The 22,954-nt window shown below is 42.2% G+C and overlaps 2 long non-coding RNA genes across 2 annotated transcripts in view; both read right to left on the bottom strand.

Annotated features, from left to right (window-relative positions):
* LOC133085504 (uncharacterized) overlaps positions 1-10,609 on the bottom strand; it is a 35,213-nt gene extending 24,604 nt beyond the window's left edge. Inside the window, exons 1-2 of the long non-coding RNA XR_009699558.1 lie at positions 10,487-10,609; positions 8,770-8,822 (exon numbers count right to left, since the gene is read on the bottom strand). This is a non-coding gene — a long non-coding RNA (uncharacterized LOC133085504). The remainder of the gene's footprint in view (positions 1-8,769; positions 8,823-10,486) is intronic.
* A 6,728-nt stretch (positions 10,610-17,337) lies between these two features.
* On the bottom strand, positions 17,338-19,737 carry LOC133085505 (uncharacterized). The gene is made up of 3 exons (XR_009699559.1): positions 19,651-19,737; positions 19,542-19,566; positions 17,338-17,447 (listed from the first exon to the last, which is right to left on the bottom strand). It is a non-coding gene; the product is annotated as an uncharacterized LOC133085505 (long non-coding RNA).
* Between the last annotated feature and the right edge of the window lie 3,217 nt (positions 19,738-22,954).

Consider the following 22,954-nt stretch of genomic DNA (forward strand, 5'->3'; position numbering starts at 1 on the left):
GAGCTGATCTCCCTGTGCTATGCGGCTGCTTCCCACTAGCTATCTATTGTACATTTGGTAGTGTATATATGTCCATGACACTCTCTCACCCTGTCACATCTCACCCTTCCCCCTCGCCATATCCTCAAGTCCATTCTCTAGTAGGTCTCTGTCTTTATTCCCGTCTTGCCACTAGGTTCTTCATGGCCTTTTTTTTTTTTTTTCCCTTAGATTCCATATATATGTGTTAGCATACGGTATTTGTTTTTCTCTTTCAGACTTACTTCACTCCGTATGACAGACTCTAACTCCATCCACCTCATTACAAATACCTCCATTTCATTTCTTTTTATGGCTGAGTAATATTCCATTGTATATATGTGCCACATCTTCATTATCCATTCATCCGATAATGGACACTTAGGTTGCTTCCATGTCCTGGCTATTGTAAATAGAGCTGCAATGAACATTTTGGTACATGACTCTTTTTGAACTATGGTTTTCTCAGGGTATATGCCCTGTAGTGGGATTGCTGGGTCGTATGGTAGTCCTATTTGTAGTTTTTTAAGGAACCTCCATACTGTTCTCCATAGTGGCTGTATCAATTTACATTCCCACCAACAGTGCAAGAGTGTTCCCTTTCCTCCACACCCTCTCCAGCATTTATTGTTTCTAGATTTTTTGATGATGGCCAATCTGACCGGTATGAGATGATATCTCATTGTAGTTTTGATTTGCATTTCTCTAATGATTAATGATGTTGAGCATTCTTTCATGTGTTTGTTGGCAATCTGTATATCTTCTTTGGAGAAATGTCTATTTAGGTCTTCTGCCCATTTTTGGATTGGGTTGTTCGTTTTTTTGTTATTGAGCTGCATGAGCTGCTTGTAAATCTTGGAGATTAATCCTTTGTCAGTTGCTTCATTTGCAAATATTTTCTCCCATTCTGAGGGTTGTCTTTTGGTCTTGTTTATGGTTTCCTTTGCTGTGCAAAAGCTTTTAAGTTTCATTAGGTCCCATTTGTTTATTTGTGTTTTTATTTCCATTTCTCTAGGAGCTGGGTCAAAAAGAATCTTGCTGTGATTTATGTCATAGAGTGTTCTGCCTATGTTTTCCTCTAAGAGTTTGATAGTGTCTGGCCTTACACTTAGGTCTTTAATCCATTTTGAGTTTATTTTTGTGTATGGTGTCAGGGAGTGTTCTAATTTCATACTTTTACATGTATTTGTCCAATTTTCCCAGCACCACTTATTGAAGAGGCTGTCTTTTCTCCACTGTATATGCTTGCCTCCTTTATCAAAGATAAGGTGACCATATGTGCGTGGGTTTACCTCTGGGCTTTCTATCCTGTTCCATTGATCTATATTTCTGTTTTTGTGCCAGTACCAAACTGTCTTGATTACTGTAGCTTTGTAATATACTCTGAAGTCAGGGAGCCTGATTCCTCCAGCTCCATTTTTCGTTCTCAAGATTGCTTTGGCTATTCGGGGTCTTTTGTGTTTCCATACAAATTGTGAAATTTTTTGTTCTAGTTCTGTGAAAAATGCCAGTGGTAGTTTGATAGGGATTGCATGGAATCTGTAGATTGCTTTGGGTAGTAGAGTCATTTTCACAATGTTGATTCTTCCAATCCAAGAACATGGTATATCTCTCCATCTATTTGTATCATCTTTAATTTCTTTCATCAGTGTCTTATAATTTTCTGCATACAGGTCTTTTGTCTCCTTAGGTAGGTTTATTCCTAGATATTTTATTCTTTTTGTTGCAATGGTAAACGGGAGTGTTTTCTTAATTTCACTTTCAGATTTTTCATCATTAGTGTATAGAAATGCAAGATATTTCTGTGCATTAATTTTGTATCCTGCTACTTTACCATATTCATTGATTAGCTCTAGTAGTTTTCTGGTAGCATCTTTAGGATTCTCTATGTATAGTATCATGTCATTTGCAAACAGTGACAGCTTTACTTCTTCTTTTCCGATTTGGATTCCTTTTATTTCTTTTTCTTCTCTGATTGCTGTGGCTAACACTTCCAAAACTATGTTGAATAATAGTGGTGAGAGTGGACAACCTTGTCTTGTTCCTGATCTTAGTGGAAATGGTTTCAGTTTTTCACCATTGAGGACAATATTGGCTGTGGGTTTGTCATATATGGCCTTTATTATGTTGAGGAAAGTTCCCTCTATGCCTACTTTCTGCAGGGCTTTTATCATAAATGGGTGTTGAATTTTGTCGAAAGCTTTCTCTGCATCTATTGAGATGATCATATGGTTTTTCTCCTTCAATTTGTTAATATGGTGTATCACGTTGATTGATTTGCGTATATTGAAGAATCCTTGCATTCCTGGGATAAACCCCACTTGATCATGGTGTATGATCCTTTTAATGTGCTGTTGGATTCTGTTTGCTAGTATTTTGTTGAGGATTTTTGCATCTATGTTCATCAGTGATATTGGCCTGTAGTTTTCTTTCTTTGTGACATCTTTGCCTGGTTTTGGTATCAGGGTGATGGTGGCCTCGTAGAATGAGTTGGGGAGTGTTCCTCCCTCTGCAATATTTTGGAAGAGTTTGAGAAGGATAGGTGTTAGCTCTTCTCTAAATGTTTGATAGAATTCGCCTGTGAAGCCATCTGGTCCTGGGCTTTTGTGTGTTGGAAGATTTTTAATCACAGTTTCAATTTCAGTGCTTGTGATTGGTCTGTTCATATTTTCTATTTCTTCCTGGTTCAGTCTTGGCAGGTTGTGCATTTCTAAGAATCTGTCCATTTCTTCCAGGTTGTCCATTTTATTGGCATAGAGTTGCTTGTAGTAATCTCTCATGATCGTTTGTATTTCTGCAGTGTCAGTGGTTACTTCTCCTTTTTCATTTCTAATTCTATTAATTTGAGTCTTCTCCCTTTTTCTCTTGATGAGTCTGGCTAATGGTTTATCAATTTTGTTTATCTTCTCAAAGAACCAGCTTTTAGTTTCATTGATTTTTGCTATTGTTTCCTTCATTTCTTTTTCATTTATTTCTGATCTGATCTTTATGATTTCTTTCCTTCTGCTAGCTTTGGGGTTTTTTTGTTCTTCTTTCTCTAATTGCTTTAGGTGCAAGGTTAGGTTGTTTATTCGAGATGTTTCCTGTTTCTTGAGGTAGGCTTGTATTGCTATAAACTTCCCTCTTAGAACTGCTTTTTCTGCATCCCATAGGTTTTGGATCGTCGTGTCTCCATTGTCATTTGTTTCTAGGTATTTTTTGATTTCCCCTTTGATTTCTTCAGTGATCACTTCGTTATTAAGTAGTGTATTGTGTAGCCTCCATGTGTTCGTATTTTTTACAGATCTTTTCCTGTAATTGATATCTAGTCTCATAGCGTTGTGGTCGGAAAAGATACTTGATACGATTTCAATTTTTTTAAATTGACCAAGGCTTGATTTGTGACCCAAGATATGATCTATCCTGGAGAATGTTCCATGAGCACTTGAGAAAAATGTGTATTCTGTTGTTTTTGGGTGGAATGTCCTATAAATATCAGTTAAGTCCATCTTGTTTAATGTATCATTTAAAGCTTGTGTTTCCTTATTTATTTTCATTTTGGATGATCTGTCCATTGGTGAAAGTGGGGTGTTAAAGTCCCCTACTATGATTGTGTTACTGTCGATTTCCCCTTTTATGGCTGTTAGTATTTGCCTTATGTATTGAGGTGCTCCTATGTTGGGTGCATAAATATTTACAATTGTTATACCTTCCTCTTGGATCGATCCCTTGATCATTATATAGTGTCCGTCTTTGTCTCTTGTAATTGTCTTTATTTTAAAGTCTATTTTGTCTGATATGAGAATTGCTACTCCAGCTTTCTTTTGATTTCCATTTGCATGGAATATCTTTTTCCATCCCCTCACTTTCAGTCTGTATGTGTCTCTAGGTCTGAAGTGGGTCTCTTGTAGACAGCATGTATATGGGTCTTGTTTTTGTATCCATTCAGCCAGTCTGTGTCTTTTGGTGGGAGCATTTAATCCATTTACATTTAAGGTAATTATCGATACGTATGTTCCTATTCCCATTTTCTTAAATGTTTTGGGTTTGTTATTGTAGGTGTTTTCCTTCTCTTGTGTTTCTTGCCTAGAGAAGTTCCTTTAGCATTTGTTGTAAAGCTGGTTTGGTGGTGCTGAACTCTCTCAGCTTTTGCTTGTCTGTAAAGGTTTTAATTTCTCCATCAAATCTGAATGAGATCCTTGCTGGGTAGAGTAATCTTGGTTGTAGGTTTTTCTCCTTCATCACTTTAAGTATATCCTGCCACTCCCTTCTGGCTTGCAGAGTTTCTGCTGAAAGATCAGCTGTTAACCTTATGGGGATGCCCTTGTGTGTTATCTGTTGTTTTTCCCTTGCTGCTTTTAATATGTTTTCTTTATATTTAATTTTTGATAGTTTGATTAATATGTGTCTTGGTGTGTTTCTCCTTGGATTTATCCTGTATGGGACTCTCTGTGCTTCCAGGACTTGATTAACTATTTCCTTTCCCATATTAGGGAAGTTTTCAACTATAATCTCTTCAAATATTTTCTCAGTCCCTTTCTTTTTCTCCTGTTCTTCTGGGACCCCTATAATTCGAATGTTGGTGCGTTTAATGTTGTCCCAGAGGTCTCTGAGACTGTCCTCAGTTCTTTTCATTCTTTTTTCTTTATCCTGCTCTGCAGTAGTTATTTCCACCATTTTATCTTCCAGGTCACTTATCCGTTCTTCTGCCTCAGTTATTCTGCTATTGATCCCATCTAGAGTATTTTTAATTTCATTTATTGTGTTTTTCATCGTTGCTTGGTTCCGCTTTAGTTCTTCTAGGTCCTTGTTAAATGTTTCTTGCATTTTGTCTATTCTATTTCCAAGATTTTGGATCATCCTTACTATCCTTATTCTGAATTCTTTTTCAGGTAGACTACCTATTTCCTCTTCATTTGTTAGGTCTGGTGTGTTTTGACCCTGCTCCTTCATCTGCTGTGTGTTTTTCTGTCGTCTTATTTTGCTTATCTTACTGTGTTTGGGGTCTCCTTTTCACAGGCTGCAGGTTCGTAGTTCCCGTTGTTTTTGGTATCTGTCTCCAGTGGCTAAGGTTGGTTCAGTGGGTTGTGTGGGCTTCCTGGTGGAGGGAACTAGTGCCTGTGTTCTGGTGGATGAGGCTGGATCTTGTCTTTCTGGTGGGCACGTCCATGTCTGGTGGTGTATTTTGGGGTGTCTGTGGCCTTATTATGATTTTAGGCAGCCTCTCTGCTAATGGATGGGGCTGTGTTCCTGTTTTGCTAGTTGTTTGGCATAGGGTGTCCAGCACTGTAGCTTGCTGGTCGTTGAGTGAAGCTGGGTCTTGATGATGAGATGGAGATCTCTGAGAGATTTTCGCCGTTTGGTATTACGTGGAGCTGGGAGGTCTCTTGTGGACCAGTGTCCTGAAGTTGGCTCTCCCACCTCAGAGGCACAGCCCTGATGCCTGGCTGGAGCACCAAGAGCCTTTCATCCACACGGTAGACCACTGGTTGATTATAAAAGGATGTAAGTCAGGAGCAGGCAGATGGAAGAGATGCAGAGGGCAGGTATGGGGAAAGGGTGTGGACCTTCCATGCCCTCTCCAGGAGCCACTCTCCTAGCACCTCCACGTGTTCACCAACCTGGAACTGTGCGTTTTTTACGTTTTTTTTCCTGTAATTGATTTCTAATCTCATAGCGTTGTGGTCAGAAAAGATGCTTGATATGATTTCAATTTTCTTAAATTTACTGAGGCTTGATTTGTGACCCAAGATGTAATCTATCCTGGAGAATGTTCCATGCGCACTTGAGAAGAAAGTGTAATCTGCTGTTTTTGGATGGAATGTCCTATAAATATCAATTAAATCTATCTGGTCTATTGTTTCATTTAAAGCTTCTGTTTCCTTATTTTTTTATCATTTTGGATGATCTGTCCATTGGTGTAAGTGAGGTGTTAAAGTCCCCCGCTATTATTGTGTTACTGTTGATTTCCTCTTTTATAGCTGTTAGCAGTTGCCATATGTGTTGAGGTGCTCCTATGTTAGGTGCATATATATTTATAATTGTTATATCTTCTTCTTGGATTGATCCCCTGATCATTATGTAGTCCTTCCTTGTCTCTTGTGACATTCTTTTTTTTAAAGTCTATTTTATCTAATATGAGAATTGCTACTCCAGCTTTCTTTTAATTTCCATTTGCATCCCCTCACTTTCAGTCTGTATGTGTCCCTAGGTCTGAAGTGGGTCTCTTGTAGACAGCGTATATATGGGTCTTCTTTTTGTATCCATTCAGCAAGCCTGTGTCTTTTGGTTGGAGCAGTTAATCCATTCACGTTTAAGGTAATTATCGATATGTATGTTCCTGTGACCATATTCTTAATTCTTTTGTGTTTGTTTTTGTAGGTCCTTTTCTTCTCTTGTGTTTCTCACTTAGAGACGTTCCTTTAGCATTTGTTGTAGAGCTGGTTTGATGGTGCTGAATTCTCTTAGCTTGTGCTTGTCTGTAAAGCTTTTGATTTCTCCATCGAATCTGAATGAGATATTGCCAGGTAGAGTAATCTTGGTTGTAGGTTCTTCCCTTCATCACTTTAAGTATATCATGCCACTCCCTTCTGGCTTGTAGAGTTTCTGCTGAGAATCAGCTGATAACCTTATGGGAGTTCCCCTATATGTCATTTCTTGTTTTTCCCTTGTTGCTTTTAACAATTTTTCTTTGTCTTTAATTTTTGTCAGTTTGATTACTATATTTCTCGACATTTTTCTCCTTGGGTTTATCCTGCCTGGGACTGTCTGTGCTTCCTGGACTTGGGTTGCTATTTCCTTTCCCATGTTAGGGAAGTTTTCTACTATAAGCTCTTCAAATATTTTCTCGGGTCCTTTCTCTCTCTCTTCTCCTTCTGGGACCCCTATAATGCGAATGTTGGTGCATTTAATGTTGTCCCAGAGGTCTCTTAGGCTGTCTTCCTTTCTTTTCAGTCTTTTTTCTTTATTCTGTTCTGCGGCAGTTATTTTCACTATTCTGTCTTCCAGGTCACTTCTCTGTTCTTCTGCCTCAGTTATTCTGCTACTCATTCCTTCTAATCTATTTTTCATTTCAGTTATTGTATTGTTCATCTCTGTTTGTTTGTTCTTTAATTCTTCTAGGTCTTTCTTACACATTTCTTGCATCTTCTTGATCTTTGCCTCCATTCTTTTTCCGAGGTCCTGGATCATCTTCACTATCATTATTCTGAATTCTTTTTCTGGAAGATTGCCTATCTCCATTTCATTTAGTTGTTTTTCTGGGGTTTTATCTTGTTCCTTCATCTGGTACATAGCCCTTTGCCATTTCATCTTGTCTACCTTTCTGTGAATGTGGTTTTTGTTCCACAGGCTGCAGGATTGTAGTTCTTCTTGCTTCTGCTGTCTGCCCTCTGGTGGATGAGGCTATCTCTCAATAACTATTTATTCTGTCATTTAACCTGGTAATTTGTAGAATGCATGTGATCATGAGTCAGAGCTTTTTTAGCTGGGGCCTCTCAGAAAGGTTTGGCTCCTGGTTCTCCAGCAGAATAATCCTGTCTCTGGGAGTTGGAAACATATGGAGGCTCCCAGCCAGGGAAGATGGAAAATCCAGTGTCAGGGTTTAGTCTGGAAACAGAATGCCCCCAGAACTCACATCCCATTGAGACCGTAAAGCCCTTTGCTTGAGCAGGGGTGGGAGAAGGGACGGGGGCTTCCTGGGATGCCCTTCTCTCTCAGTGGCAGTGGTCTGAGCACCTCACCAGCACATTCCATCCAGTATGCCCAGGAGTCTATCCCAGAGTTTGTATTTAAGGGAACCCTACCTAACCTTGCTTTTCATTTTAGCCTTAGAATCAAAAAGGCAAGTCCACTTCATTGTACCTCAAGAACGTACTTAATGACCTTTCCCAAATGGAAGGCAAGGTGCCCATAGCCCACACTTTCAATCTAAATCAATTCCTTTCCTAGCATAAAGAACAAACAAAAATATCTTCCCAGGAAGGTAAATGCCAGAGGGGACTTGAAGGGTTCCTGGGGTACCTGCAATGTTCAGCAGTTGATCTTTTACAAAGGTAAACAGGATTTGCCTTGCTGGTTTCTGAGTAGTTTGTGGGGAGATGTGTACCAGGCTTCAAGAAAACATGGTTGTGAGGCTGAGTGCCAAGTGCTTTGCAAGAAGGGTGAATCCGCGTGTGAGTAGGGTGTGCAGCCACATGTGGCTCAGATGCCTGCTGCTTGGAAAGAATTGCAGTGCAATTAAAAGACTTTTTGAGACTTGGCAATATTGTTAATTCCTTTGCCATTTTACATGAGCAGGAGGATTAGTTAGCATTGGCTTTATAGAGTTATATCTAAATGCATATGTTTTGGGTTAGATATTTCTTTTTACTAGATTAGTCAGATTTGTTCCTAACTGTGAAGGCTGCCGCCTGAGATTCATTTGTGCCTGCCTGAATGCTTCTGGTTTGCCGGAGTGTGTTATCCAGGGCTGACACCAGGACCATCTACAGGAAGGCTGACTCTATCCTTACCTTGCAATATTACTTTCGAAGAAGAAATCAGAAGGAAAATGAGTAGGGATTTGGAATACAGGAGCAGACTCAGCCACAGAATTTCCTTTGTTTTTGTCCATTTCTGCAAATGACTTTTAAAAACAGTCTCATTTTCCCAATTGCATTTCCTTAATATTTCTTTGTTTTCACACTTTTGTAGGAGAGAAAAGGGGACAAAACTCTTTGCAACAGGGGTATCTTTTAATGAAGCTCAGAATAGCCCTCCAGAGCTACTTACTCAGACCTCTTCAGTGTTCACATCTGAGCCCATGAGGTTCCCAGGTCTTCCTTCTGTCAATTAAGCCATAATAAGAATAGTTTTTCTTGTATACTTTGGTGACCTTGGAAATATAGTATATTCCAAAAATAGACATATGCATGAATCTCTTTCTTATTGCTTATAGTAATGAGGGTAATGAGGGTAGTTAGTCTTACTTATCTCCCAGCACTAGGCTTAGCACATGGAGGTGTACAGTAATGTTTATTGAATGAATAAATGTTTGGCTTGGTGCTTGGGCCATTGTCTGGGGCAGTAGTTCTCACTTTAGCCTGCATGTGGTTCACCAAGATGGCTCATTAGAGTCTTTCCAGGCTCAAGCCTCCCAAGTTATGATTTGGTAGGTCAGAGAAAGGGTTCAGGAATCCATATTTTTAACAACTCTCCTGATGATTTTGGAAGCAGGTGCCCTTTGGGCCTCGCACACTAGGGAAAGAAATTTCTCTGGGGGATATGGCATTTCAGAACTTTAGAGGGAAAGTTTCTCCTAACCAGCTTAGGCTCCTTCTCATTTCTGTCCAGGCCCATGTCCTCCTCTGAGGGTCCCCATGATGGCTCCCTTCCTCCAGTGAGCACCATTGCTCAGGCAGTCTCTCCAGGTACCATTCCCTAGCCCTCTACTTCCTGACCATTGCAGAGTCCACTTTGCTGCAGATCAGATTCCTCCTGTTCCTATGGCGCCACCTGAGAATGGCATGACCAGATCATACCCCTTGATCTTACTCTGGGATTGTACAAATTCACTGGTGGCCAGGGTGACTTGGGCCTGTTAGTCTGGCTTAGGTGACATTTCTGCACATTTTCTGTGCTGTGTGTTTGCACAAGACACCGAGTAAGGTTAGTTAAACGAGCTTAGGTGTATAAATGAGATGATGTATAAATGAGATGATGTATTTAAACTTAGCACTGTTCAGGGTCTATAACCTATGCTCCATACATTGTAGATGATTTTTCCTCCATGGATTATAAACTCCTTGAGGGGTAGGACTGTGTCCCATTCCAAGGAATCCCTGAACCAAGCTAGATTTCTCAAGGGTTAGGGCTGGAGTTGACATTCACCTGAAAGTTAGACATCAGTCTGACATAGTCATAAAATAACTAAATAGCAAAGCCCCAGGATGTATCAAGTGGGCAGTTTTTAGCAACAGTTGATGCCTACCACCCAGAGAGATGTTGATAAAGCGAGACAGGAAGTAACTGTGTGCAGAGACCTCCTAAGTAGACTCAACAGGATGATGTTCTCTTCACATTCAAAAGCTGGGGATGCTTAAAAACAACCTCCCCACCGCCCCGGACTCCTCTCCGCCACTGCAGGAACACAGAAGGCCTTTCATAGCAGGCAGAGTTTGTTGGGTCTCATTAAATGAGTTATACTTTCTATAATAGCATAAATGTGTGCCTTAGCGAATAGGAGTAAAAATAGCAAAACAGAAAAAATGTAGCTGCAGAAGAATATATTTTAAAATCTAAACTACCCATCACTCCAGACAGAGACAGAATTCTTTCTAGTTTGCCAGCCCTGATTAGGGCACTCAGTGGCACAGCCTGAAGAGAAGCCACAAGGTGTCCTTTCAAAGCCTGTGGCACACATGATGTCCATACACACTGGGTGGGCTGCCTTTTTCTGCAATTTGCCAGTTAACTGGACTACGAGTGGCTTAAAGCAAAGAAAACTTACTCTTAATAAGGAGTTGGTGGTCGGCAGTTTCAGAATTTGTTCAGCAGTTCAGCCCTCTGAGTTGGTGATTCTTTAATTCTTCTGGCCGTTTTTTTGTCAAGATCACAAAATGGTCATCACAGCTCTGAGGTTCCAACAGGACTCTAAGAGGGAAAGAAAGGGTATTTTTCTCTTCTTCTCTCCCTCCCCCCCCTCCCTCCCCATCTGTCTGTCTCTCCCCTTTTCCTACGTTTCTCCCCCTCTTCCCCTCCTTTCTTTCTTCTCCCTCTCCCTTTCTTCTTCTCTTTCTCTTTCATCCAGGAGAAAAATCCTTCTCAGAAACTTCCAAAAGGTTTACCTTACCTCTCTTTGACTAGAAGCAAGTCACATGCTCATCTCTAAACCAATCACTAGCCACTGCCTATGGGGCTACCATTTTGGTTTAGACCTATGATGGTTCCTTTCCTGGGTCTAGAGAGGGCCTCCCTTTTTCTGAGCCTGTAGCTCCATGAATGTTATCAAGAGTCAATAAGAAAGTAGAGAGGAATGGCTGTTGGGTAAGTAGATGTATTAGGTTCTAGGGCTGCTGTAACAAAGTACCAAAAACTGGCTTAAATAATAGAAATTTATTTTCTTATGGTTCTGGAGGCTAGAAGTCTGAGATCAGAGTCTTGGCAGCGTTGGTCCTTCTGAGGGCCGTGAGGAAGAATCTGTTCCATGCCTTTTCGCTAGCTTCTGGTGGTTTGCTGGCAATCTTTGGAATGCCTTGGCTTGTAGAAATCACCCCCATCTCTGTCTTAATCTTCACATGGCATTCTCCCTGTGTGCATGTCTGTGTCCAAATTTCCCCCTTTATCCCCTTTTATAAGAACACCAGTTATAGTGGATTAGGGCCCCACCCTACCCCAATATGGCCTCATCTTAACTAATTATGTGTGCAATGACCCTATTCCCAAATAAGGTCTCATTCTGAAGTACTGAGGGCCAGGACTTCAGCACATGAATTTGCTGGGGGACACAATTCAACCCACAGCATCAGTCAACAGTTTCTGCCCCATGAGGTGAAGTGGTCAGGTTGACCTGACCATGACAATCTCAGCTACCCTACTTTCTTGTTTGCATTTAGCATTTAATTCAGTCTAAAGAGAACTTGCATTCTTTAAATGTTAGAGGAAAATTTTTAAAAAAACAATTGGAAAAGGGCAAGAACTAGAATTTTCAAAGAACATAAAAAATTAAAAAATCTTCACTGTCATTATCATCATCAATCAATCCACTACTTCCTTGCTATAACAGCAATAGAAAACCACAGCCACTCAACTGGCAAATAATAGGAAAGTCCTCAGATAGAAATCTAAGGAGCAATACACTATGTAGTTACTCAACTCCATACTCATGAGAATCATTAAGTAATTCTAATCATTTATGAAATTTAGTCTAGTGGAGTCATAAAATTGATTTTTCAAACATTTATATTCATTATTTAAACATTTTTTCCCCCAGACATGGCCATGGAGAACACATAGAAAAGTCAGATTGTTCATTTCAGACATTTTGGGGCTATGTATATGTCAAAATTGATAAATATTTAAAATACTTTTTAGAGCCATAAATGTTGTTATGTAACATTTTTCTCTTAGAGTAACTGAATCTGTTTACTCAGTCTTTTTATTTCAGTGGAAAGCTCACTGCCAAGAAGATAAGAGCATGACATTTTTCTACCTAAAATCTTGTTTTTTATAAAAGTCATTCAAAGAGGTATCAAATAAAGATCATAAAGCACCCTGAGATAAGATTATTTTGAACTTATTATAATAATTTTTCAGTCACTGCCACTGTTCTCTAGTGCTTTTTGGGTGGGTGCTCATGGCCTGTGGGGCAGACAGGAAGAAGGAGGTGCCTGACCCTATAACAGATGGTGTGTGGTGTGCAGGAGGCGGCTGGCTGTGCTGAGTTGTGTGCTCTGAATATGGGGAGAGGCCCAGTTCAGGCAGTGCTGTGCCCTCCTCCCCCATCACGAATTTGAGAAGGGGCTGGAGCTTCATCTGGGCTCTGCTCCACCTGTTGCATGGTCTTTCTCTTTCTTCAGTGGTATTATGCAAATGAGGTCTCTGTCTAGCAAAGCTGTCCTAGGGGATTGACAGTCAGGGCCACCCCTCCTTTGGCTGGGCCACCAAGAAAGGGTCTAGACTTTGGCAAAAATATGTGTTCTCAAGCCCTTCCCCAGCAAGGGAAGACCTGCTAAATGTCTTTTCACTGGATATGCCCAGGACTTTTCCTGGATCACAGAGCCTGCGAAATTTGTACTGAGCTCCCCTCTGCCCAGTGGCCTGTCTCTGATGCTTTTAGTGTCTTCAGATGCTTAATTTCTCCTGCTTCCATCACACCTCCCTCATGTGCTCTAGCAGTCACTCTCTCTAAAGCATGAAGATCATCCATTTGAGTGATGCTATGAGTTTTTTAAAAATTAAGGTGGAATTCATATAACACACAACCAGTTTAAAGTGTACAGTTCAGTGACATTTATACATTTCTAATGTTGTGCAACCATTACCTCAATCTAGTTGTAGAACGTTTTTATCACCCCAAACAGAAACCCTGTACCCCTTAAGCAGTCACTCCCCATTCTTCCCTGATTCCCCACCTTCCAGTGCCCAGCAGCCACTAATCTGGTTTCTGTCTCTATGGATTTACCTATTCTGGAAATTTAATATAAATGAAATCATACAACATATGGCCTTTTGTGTTTGGTTTCTTAGCATGATTTTTTTCAAGCTTCATGCATATTGTAGCATGTATCAGTACTTCATTATTATTATTATTTTTTGCCATGCTGCGTGGCATGCCATGTGGGATCTTAGTTCCTTGACCAGGGATCGAACCCAAACCCCCTGCAGTGGAAGCGTAGAGTCGTAACCACTGGACTGCCAGGGAAGTCCTAGTACTTCATTATTTTTCATGGCCAAATAATATTCCATTGTATTGATGTACTATAATTTGTTTATCCATTCCTCTGTTGATGAACATTTGGGTTGTTTCCCTCTTTTAGCTATTGCTATGACTTTTTTTTTAAAAGGCTGTTTTCTTTGTTTACTTCTGTTTTTAGACATGGAACCATAGGCTAAGATCATTAACTGTGGACTCCTAAGAGTCTTGAAAAGGTGGCATGCACCAGTTTCTAGACTCTGGGGTCTGAGCTTCAACTATTCCAGAAAGTGTTTGCCTATCTCTTTCTTAAAGGACTTTCTTTTTAAATTTTATTTTATTTTTTAAATTTTTGGATGCGTTGGGTCTTCGTTGCCGCACGCAGGCTTTCTCTCTAGTTGTGGCGAGCAGGGGCTACTCTTCGTTGCAGTGCGCGGGCTTCTCATTGCAGTGGCTTTTCTTTGTTGCGGAGCACGGGCTCTAGGCTCATGGGCTCAGTATTTGTGGCACACAGGCTCAGTGGTTGTGGCGCACGGGCTTAGTTGCTCCGCAGCATGTGGGTTCTTCCTGGACAGGGCTCGAACCCCTGTCCCCTGCATTGGTAGGTGGATTCTTTTTTTTTTTTTTTTAAACTTAGTAGGATTTAATATAAAGTCTGAATTTAATTCCTAAAACTTAATAATATAAATTTAGAATGGGGGCTTCATTTTCTTCTTAGCTTACAGAAAAAGCCTGGATGCAGCCAAAGAATGATTAAGCAAATCACACTTGTGCAGCAGATATGAATGTCAGTCACCAAACTTAGATGTGCAAGAAATGTCTGGTTATTTTCTATAACTCAGTTTAACTTCTAACCTGGAGACCTCAATCTGCCAAGCAGGCAGAGAATTTTTTTTTTTTTTTCACACACACACACACACTGTATTTTATTTTTACAAGAGATAAATAGACTGACACCAAGCATTGTAAATGAATGACCACAACAAAAGCAACAATGATTGCAATTACCAAACACGAAACACACTCATACTATGTCATAATATTGACATTCAGTCCAGTAATCCTCCACTGTAACAGCTCCTTTACTTTGCAGTGAAAATTGATTTGTATATTCTTTGCCTCTGAGTCCTTGTGGGATTTTATTTTTTTTTAATTCAAACAAAGTCACAAAAATTATAATCATCCTCATCAGTTCACTCAGTGCAGGCAGAGAATTTAATCGAAGTTAATTCTTGAAGATTCTTTACCACCCCAGGAAGGTTCAAGGAAACATATACAGTGGTGAGACATGGGGAATAGGGTGGCCCCACCTGTCCCCTGTCATCTACCTGCACAACCTGCGTGGACGCAGGAGCCCTGCCACTCCAGGCACTGTTGGGCCATAGGGTCTTTGCAAAGACTCTGTGCCCGAGCTCTCCCTACTTTCCACCTCCCTGGCTCTGCTGCCAAGCAGTAGGATGGGACCCCTGCTACTCAGGAATACATACTTCTTTCTTATACTCCCTCCTTTGGTAGGTGGATTCTTAACCACTGCACCACCAGGGAAGTCCTCTTAAAGGACTTTCTGACTCTATCGGCCACCTGCTCGGGACTAACAGCCCTTGCCACAAGGGTGGTCTTCCTCATATCAGGAGCACCTGTACATCGACCGGATGAGTTAGTCTCTTCTTCCTTTCAAAGTGGTTCAACATCTTTCTTGCAGGTTATCTTTCCTGTCCTGTAAGCTTGCCCTTTGCTTGTTTTCACTGATCTTAGATTTCTTCAAGGACTCAGAACTCCCCACACTCCAGGCACAGAGCTAGAATTTGGAGGTTGTGATATAAGCCCAGCAAAGCGGCTAGCCCTTTTTGGCATTCACGTTTCTTGCACTTGAAAGTGGGGCCCATGGGAATGTTAAGCTGCCTCCTGGTTTTATAAATGCCTAGTGCTAAAAAAATTATGTGCAAAATGGAAGGCCTAGGGGAGTGTGATTTTAAAAAACCTCAGCTGTTGGGCTCCCTATGGTGAAGGGCAATAATGGATGGCCACCCTGCTGGACTTTGAATGATGGGCCATAATTCTCCTTGGTCTGTTTGCTGACTGCACAGGCCATTGGAGCCCTGTCTTAGGTTTCATAATGTCACCAGGACACCCGCTGGTGTTTTAGCCCACATCTGTCTAAGAATTCTCCTCTGTCAGTTACAGGGAGGTGTTCCTATAAGGCTGTACCCTGGAAGGGCAGTCCATAGGGCTAATATGTGTTTTGGCTAATTTTCCTTGTCAAGACAGTTCAGGATTGCCAAGAAGTGACCCTACACTTTTATAAAGCCGCAATCTGCTAACATGATTAAGTGATAATTCTTTAAATGTGCAGAGTGTTTTTTTACCGGGAAGCCCAGATGGGCCTCCACAACATGTGGGAAAACCACTGCCAGCTTCATCGCGTCTTTGGGGGCCTCACCGGCTTCTTGTTGCCCATGTTACTGATGCCCCCTTCAGTTTGTATTATACTTGGAGCATTACAGGAGTCAGAAGATCACATCACAGAGGAGAAGATTTTAGCTCCATTGTGGATGAAAGAAAAATGTATCCTACCCTTCCCCTCCCGAACATGCTTAATGAAAAACCTATAAAGCTTTCCTGTTCCTATGAGGCTTGATTCACCTGTTTATTCAGGCTTTTCCTGAAGCTGGGGTGACTGACGTGGTTGGGTGTGATGGAAGGGCCTTGTGGGTGATGTCTGGGCCACTGTGTTTTAGGACAATGCCCGTCAGCTCAGAGCTTGGAGAGGGAGGGATGTTTTCATTCCAGGCTTTGTGCAGCTTTATGAGAAAAGGAACGCGGGGAAATCTCTGACTCCCAAACTACCCTGTAGGCACAGGACCGAAGGGGGCACTCTGTCTCCTCCACTCCCTCCTGCCTCTCCCTCCCCTAGCCCCAGTTTGCTTACAAGCAAAACCCAGCACAAATTCTTCCCCACCACCTCCTTCCACATCATTACCAGGGCACCTTCCAGAAAGAACATGAAGGCCAGCTCTGAGAATTCCAGGGCAACACGCTTTACAGGGCCTTGTGACCTGCAGTGGAAGGAATTTTGGGCCTTGTGCCCACAGTTTGATGGCAAAAAGGTTAACTAGTATTGAAAACAGGGTGGGGGACCCCGTCAATAAACAGGAGGAAGTAAGATTTGTGACTGCTTTTGCAGCATGATTAAATGGGGAGATCTATACTGGAAATGTACCCACACCCACATGGGACTCACCCCGGGTCCACAGTGGAAGCGTTATTCTCTCTTGCCCCTGCCCCTCTCCTGCCCATGCCCCTCTCCTGCCCCTGCCCCTGCCCCTCTCCTGCCCCTGCCCCTCTCCTGCTGGTGCCTGCCTTTCATGGATGATCAGCCCAGGACTGTCCACCAGGCTCACACTCTAGCAGTCTATCCTGGGCAAAAGCAATCAGTAAGAAATATTTCTCTGTGAAATGCAGTCTGAGTCCTCGAGGTCCTTCGACTTGGCTGAAAGGAGGCAAGGTTGGTGGGGAGGAGCCCGGCACCTGGTGAGCCCCTCCCTGGTCTGCTGCAGGCCCTCCGCTGGGCCATTATGCAGGCTGACTTAACCTACCCTCCCCGTGAGCCTGTGAGGTAGCAATTATTTTCATCATCTTTTCTAGATGAGGAAACACAGTCTCAGGGAAGTTAAGTTTATTTATTTCACTCCCTGCTGTTCTTTGAAGGATTTGAGATAGTTAACAAAAGCACTTAGGATTCAAAAGGAAAACAATAAAACTTGATGCAGAGACAAGGAGTGAAGGCAAAGCATGGAAAGAATATTAAGCTACCAGAAATGCACAGCACACTGGCAGAGTTGCTAGATATGGCCATAGATTTAGCTCAGGGTTTCCTAGAGGCCAGAACAGAAGGAATGACAATTTATAGTTAGAAAAGTTGTGACTTACACAGTAAATAGAGGAGTCACGATTGGAATCCAGTTTTGTCTGATGCCAAAACTCATTCATTCATTCATTCATTCATTCATAGGGTGGGACTTGTGCAGTGGTCTTCAATGGTGGCTGTGGCCCAAGTCTGAAACAAGAAGTTAAGCAGCGCTTCCTGAAGATTTGGGCCAGACCCTCGGTGCCAGGTTAATCAAGAAGCAGCAGGATGGGGCCTGCCACCACCCACTGCTCTCCCGCTGGCCCCTGCTGAGGCTATTTGGGAAGAGGACTGGGAGGCGAGGGGAAGAGTGGTCTTCCTAGCACTCAGGCCATGTGTGCAGTGAGGAGCTGCTATCTTACCAGGGGGAAGGGAATGTTTTTCCTCCTTTGATGCCAAATGCAAAGACTGGGGACCCATGAGAAGGGAAACTAGCTGTTGGAGGTTTGCTGAGTGGCAGAACCCACAGGCTCACACTGTGCTGTCACCAAAATTCAGCATGATGAAGAAGTCCTTGGAAAGGCCAACCTGGGCCCCTGAGGTGAGGAAGTATGGACATAAAGCCTGGTGCCCACGATGTAGAGTCTAGAGAGTTCTGAAGACAGAAGGCCCACTGCAGTTGCTAGTGCCAGTAAGACTTAAGGGATTGTGGGGCAGTGTCCCTGGGAAGAGGAGGGAGCAGCTGTCACCCTAACTTGTTCTCCACAGCCCTTGGAGGGTAGTGAAGGTACCCCTAAAGCTTGTCATCTTCTTTGTTTATTCTTAAAAAGGTTACTTGGTGTTAAAAAGAAAAACCACAGGGCTAAAATGGTATCACTTGAATTGAAGCCCATGCCAAATCTAGACTTAATACCTGACTTAATTGTAGTTTTGACCTTCCCCAGAAATGTAATCCTAATTAACCATTCTGGAATTTTCTGGTCAGCACCAATGATGTAGTCTGTCACATGGGCCCACTCTGTTCCCACCCCACCCCCCCATCCCCTAATAGGAGGCAATCTGCATGATAAAATCCCTGTCTTCCCCTTCCTCCCCAGAAGAGGATGTGCTGGCCTAAAAAAAGTAATTTCTTTTGCCAATACCTCCCTTTCCCCACCCTTCTTCTGAGAAGCCAGGACAGCCAAGGAGAGGTGGTACTTTGAAGAAGGAAGAAAAAGGAATGGAGGAAGAAGACAGTCATCCCCACTTAATAAATATTTACATCATTAATATTTTTTAATGTTTCATTTTGAAGAATTTCAGACTTACAAAAGAAGTTGCAAAAATCTTACAAAGCTTCCCTATACCCTTCTCTCAGCTTCTTTAAATATTAACTTCTTAGAAACCATAGCCCTATGATCAAAACCAGGAAATTAACATCAATATGATACTATTACTTAATCTATAGGTTAATTCTGTAGAATTAAATTGAAATTTAATTTAAAAGCAAATCATTCGACTTTCTCCAGTTGCCCCACTAATGTCCTTTTTCTGGTCCAGGATCCAACCCAGGATCCCCTAGTGCATTTAGTTGTCATATTTCCTTAACCTCCTTGAAGCTGGAGTCAGTCTTCTTTGTCTTGCAAGACATGCTTTTGAAGATTGCTAGATAGTTATTTTGTAGAATGTGTGTGAGTTTGGGTTTGTCTGATGTCTCCTCCTGATTAAATTCAGGTTATTCATTTTTGGCAAGAATACTACAGGAGATAATGTTCTCTTCTCAGAGCATTACAGGAGGGTGGTGCAAGATTAGAAGTTTGTATATTTTCCCCCAGAAAAGCATCACAGAAGAAAATATACCCAGCTTATCTCCCCTCCTAGGAGTCCTTGCCACCAATCTCTCTGAGGCCGTGGAGAGGGGAAAATAGCTTTCCTAAAAGGAAATATAGTTTGTAGAAATTAATTGTACCCACACTGAGGATAATAACATTTACCCTGTTATGCTGAGTGATTTAACTTAGTGTGTGAAACCTCCCCATTTCAGGATGAGATCTTATGATTGCATGACCAAAAGGCCATTAAAGAGACCCTTCCCTTTACTCCCTTTACTCCCCAGAACAAAGAGACAATTTGAAACATCAGTTATCATTCTGGAATACAAATATTTCTTGTAGTAATAAAAGGAAATATTGTACTTCTGCCCCATGCCTTTGCTTTTTACAAAGGATGTTTCCAAAAAAAAAGAATTCAGTTTCAACTAGAACACTTAGTCTCTCTCTCTCTCTCTCTCCACACACACACACACACATCCTTGAAGAGACATACCTTAAAATATAAACATCAGTGATATCTAGGGACAGGAGGTATATTAGTCATCTATTGCTGTGTAACAAATTACCTTAAAATTTAGCAGCTTAAAGCAACAAGCACTTACTATCTCACAGTTTCTATAGGTCAGGAATCTAGATGCAGCTTAGTTGGATGTCCTCTGGCTCAGAGTGCCTCACAAGGCTGCAGTCAAGGTTGTGGCTGGGCCTTAGTCATCTCAAGGCTCAACTAGGGGAGGGTGTGTGTGTGAGAGAGAGAGAGGGAGAGAGAGAGGAAAGAGAGGCAGAGAGAGAAAGAGAGAGTGGAAGGGGAGAAAGACAGACACACACAGAGATAAAGAGAGAAATCTTAGTCTTTTGCTAGCCTAATATGTTGAGGGTCCCCCAGACCCACCCCAGGTTTGATGGTTGGCTAGGAGGGCTCATAAGACTCAGCACATAGTCATATTCTATATAGTTTTAGCATTTAGACTATGACTTATTACAGTGAAAGGACACAACACAAAATCAGCGAAGGGAAAAAGTACATGAGGTGAAGTCTGGAGGAAACTAGGCAGAAGCTTCCAAGAGTCCTCTCCCAGTGGAATCATGCAGGACACACTGAATTCACCCAGCAGTGAGTTGTGACAACAAGTGTGAAATGCTGTCTACCAGGGACCCTCATTAAAGACTCAATGCCCAGAGTTTTTACTGGGGGCTGGACACGTAGGCACCCTCTGCCTAGTTCATATCAAAATTCCAGACTCCTAGAAAGGAGGCTGGTGTTTAGCATAAACATATTGCTTGCACAAACAGTTTAGGCACAGCGAGCCTTTCTTATCAGGGAATAGTGGGAAACTTTCATCCTGAAATCCAAGTTCCCAGATGCTGGCCACGGGTCAACCTTGCAAGCAGGCCTTTCTAAGGATAACAGTCTCAGGCCTGCTCTGTTAACTCTCTTCTACACACCTAATCTTGGAAGTGATAGCCATGCCTTCTTCTGTATTCTGTTCATTAGAAGTGAGTTACTAGGTCCAGCCCACAGTATGGAGGGGATTTCACAAGGATGTGAATACCAGGAGGAAGGATCTCTGGGGGCCCTCTTAGAGACTAACCACTACACGGGGGGACTTTGCTTTTCTCATCTGTATTTTCTATTTTCTCTCTAACGACCCACAGTACTTTTATAATAAAATCTATTTGAAAACCATGATTAATTATATATACAGCAGTACTTACTGTGGTGGAGGAAGCACTATATTCCTTGTGGAAGAAAACTGGGATTTCTTTAGGCTCCACCACACTCAGGTGTGGATCCTTATGGCCTAATAACTGTTGTTGATATTTGAGATGGTGAAGTTACCTGGGAGGAAAAGTTGGAATGTTTCTAATTATAAGAATAAATGCAGGCTTAAAAAAGAGGTTTAGTGTTTTAGAACCAGCAACGGTAGTGGCAGGAGAGCTGAAGTAGACAATAACTTGTGAAATGGCAGGATGCGGAGGCTAAGGAAAACCTTGCCAGGATCCAGAAAGCTTCAGACCAAGGCAGATGTTATGCCTGGAAATATTTGGCAAGAACCCCTGCAGGTCATTGATAAATGCATGTAAATATGGGGGCAGGGCAGGGAGCCTGGGGAGGATGGAGCTGGGGTGGTGGTGTTTTCAGGGGTGCTCTGGCCGGAAGAGATGAAGGAGGAGGAACTTCTCTCTCTTCTGAACTCAGGATTTCAGAGAGGAAGTGAGTCTGGCCTGGGGATGGAGCTATCACAGAATGAGTGAAGGGTGCTGCCTGCTGGTGTATTGCCCGTGGTGGGAAGGATGCCCACTAACTTTCAGAGGCGGGCCATGGCATGGAGGTTGGGGTACTCCTGCTGTCGGGCGTCTGGAAACACAGAAGGCATTAGGACAGCACCTGGGTCACAACTGGGCATTTAGTGAGGCGGGGGAGGGAGAGAGAGAGAAATAAGAAAGGAAGAAGTATAACATATTCCGGAGGCCATTCAGAAGGCCTCCTCCAGCATCCATGATCCTCCAAATCTGCTCGTTTCCACGCACAGTAATTAAAATACTCTAATATGCTATTCTTATTATGTTTATTTATTTATTTTTTTGGTCTGTTTCTCCCCACCGTAATGAAGCTCTATGAAGGCAGGGATTTGGTCTGTTTTGTGTCTGGCATATAATAGGCGGTCAATAAATGCTGTAGAATTGGATTAAAAAAACACATTGATGCAAGTACTTCACATTCATTGCCTTGCTTCTGTATTTAAATAAAAATTGAGTATGTTTGCCTTTCAACTTAGTGGATTTCATCTGTAGCCTCCACGAACTTTAAAACAGACCCGTCAATATTGTGCTAAACGAAGGAAGCCAGACACCGAAGGCCACATAATGGTGTGATTCCATTTGTATGAATGTCCAGAATAGGCAGATCCACAGAGACAGAAAGCAGATTAGGGATTGCCGGAGGCTGCAGGGAGGAGGGAAGAGGGAGTGACCGCTAATGGGTGTGGGGTTTCCTTTTCGGGGTAACAAAAATATTCTCTAATTAGATAGTGGTGACGGTGAAATTCAGCTCCGTGAATATCTTAAGAACCATCAAATTGTATACTTTAAAAGGGCCAATTTTATGGTATGGGAATTATGTCTCAACAAAGCTGTTATTAAAAAAATACAGGTTTGTCATTAATTTCCAACGAGGCAGGGTGAGAGCTTCTTTTCCTGCAGTTCCCCAGATTACTAAAACGAGGCTCGTTGGCAATGTGGTGGGATGCAGAGTGTGGACACTAGCATCAGACATACCCAGATTTGCATCCAGGCTCCTTACCACCGTGTGCCCTTAGGCAGGTTGCTGTTCTGACCTCCTGATGCCTCATTTCCCTGCTTTGAGCAATGGGTATTCCAACTCTGAGACATAAGACCATGTGAGGGTCAACTTCATTAACTCGTGTGAAATGCCCAGCACTGGGCTGGACAGCCTGACAATGAACTCGGTCCTCTTCTTTCCTCCTCCTGCTCAGAGCTACAGAGTGGCCAGGTGAGTGGCAGAGCAAGTAATTAGAATCTGATTACTGAGATAGGATCCATTCTGTGGCATCCAAAATGATGAATCTGCCTCTTGAAGTCCCTTTGTCTGCAGCGGTTCAGCATTGTTGTGTCCATTATTTGCCGTGGAAGGTCACCATCCCTTAGCCTCCTTTCTCATCAGATCCAGAACAAAGGCCCTACAGTTGTCACTGAGCACAGCCAACAGGGCCTTGCCACTACTCTGGAGAGGGGGTGCTCTGTCCTTGTCCTTTCCAAGAAGGAAAGAGGCAGCCAGACAGAGCTCATTCCACTGATTCTTGTTTGCTGGGCAGTTCTGCAAATGTTTAATAATTGGTTCTCTGGGACATAAAAAAGCCCTGACTTGTAGTGTGTGCCAGCTTCCAT

This window comes from Eubalaena glacialis, chromosome 2, assembly GCF_028564815.1.
Source record: "Eubalaena glacialis isolate mEubGla1 chromosome 2, mEubGla1.1.hap2.+ XY, whole genome shotgun sequence".
NCBI classification, from domain to species: Eukaryota; Metazoa; Chordata; class Mammalia; order Artiodactyla; family Balaenidae; genus Eubalaena; species Eubalaena glacialis.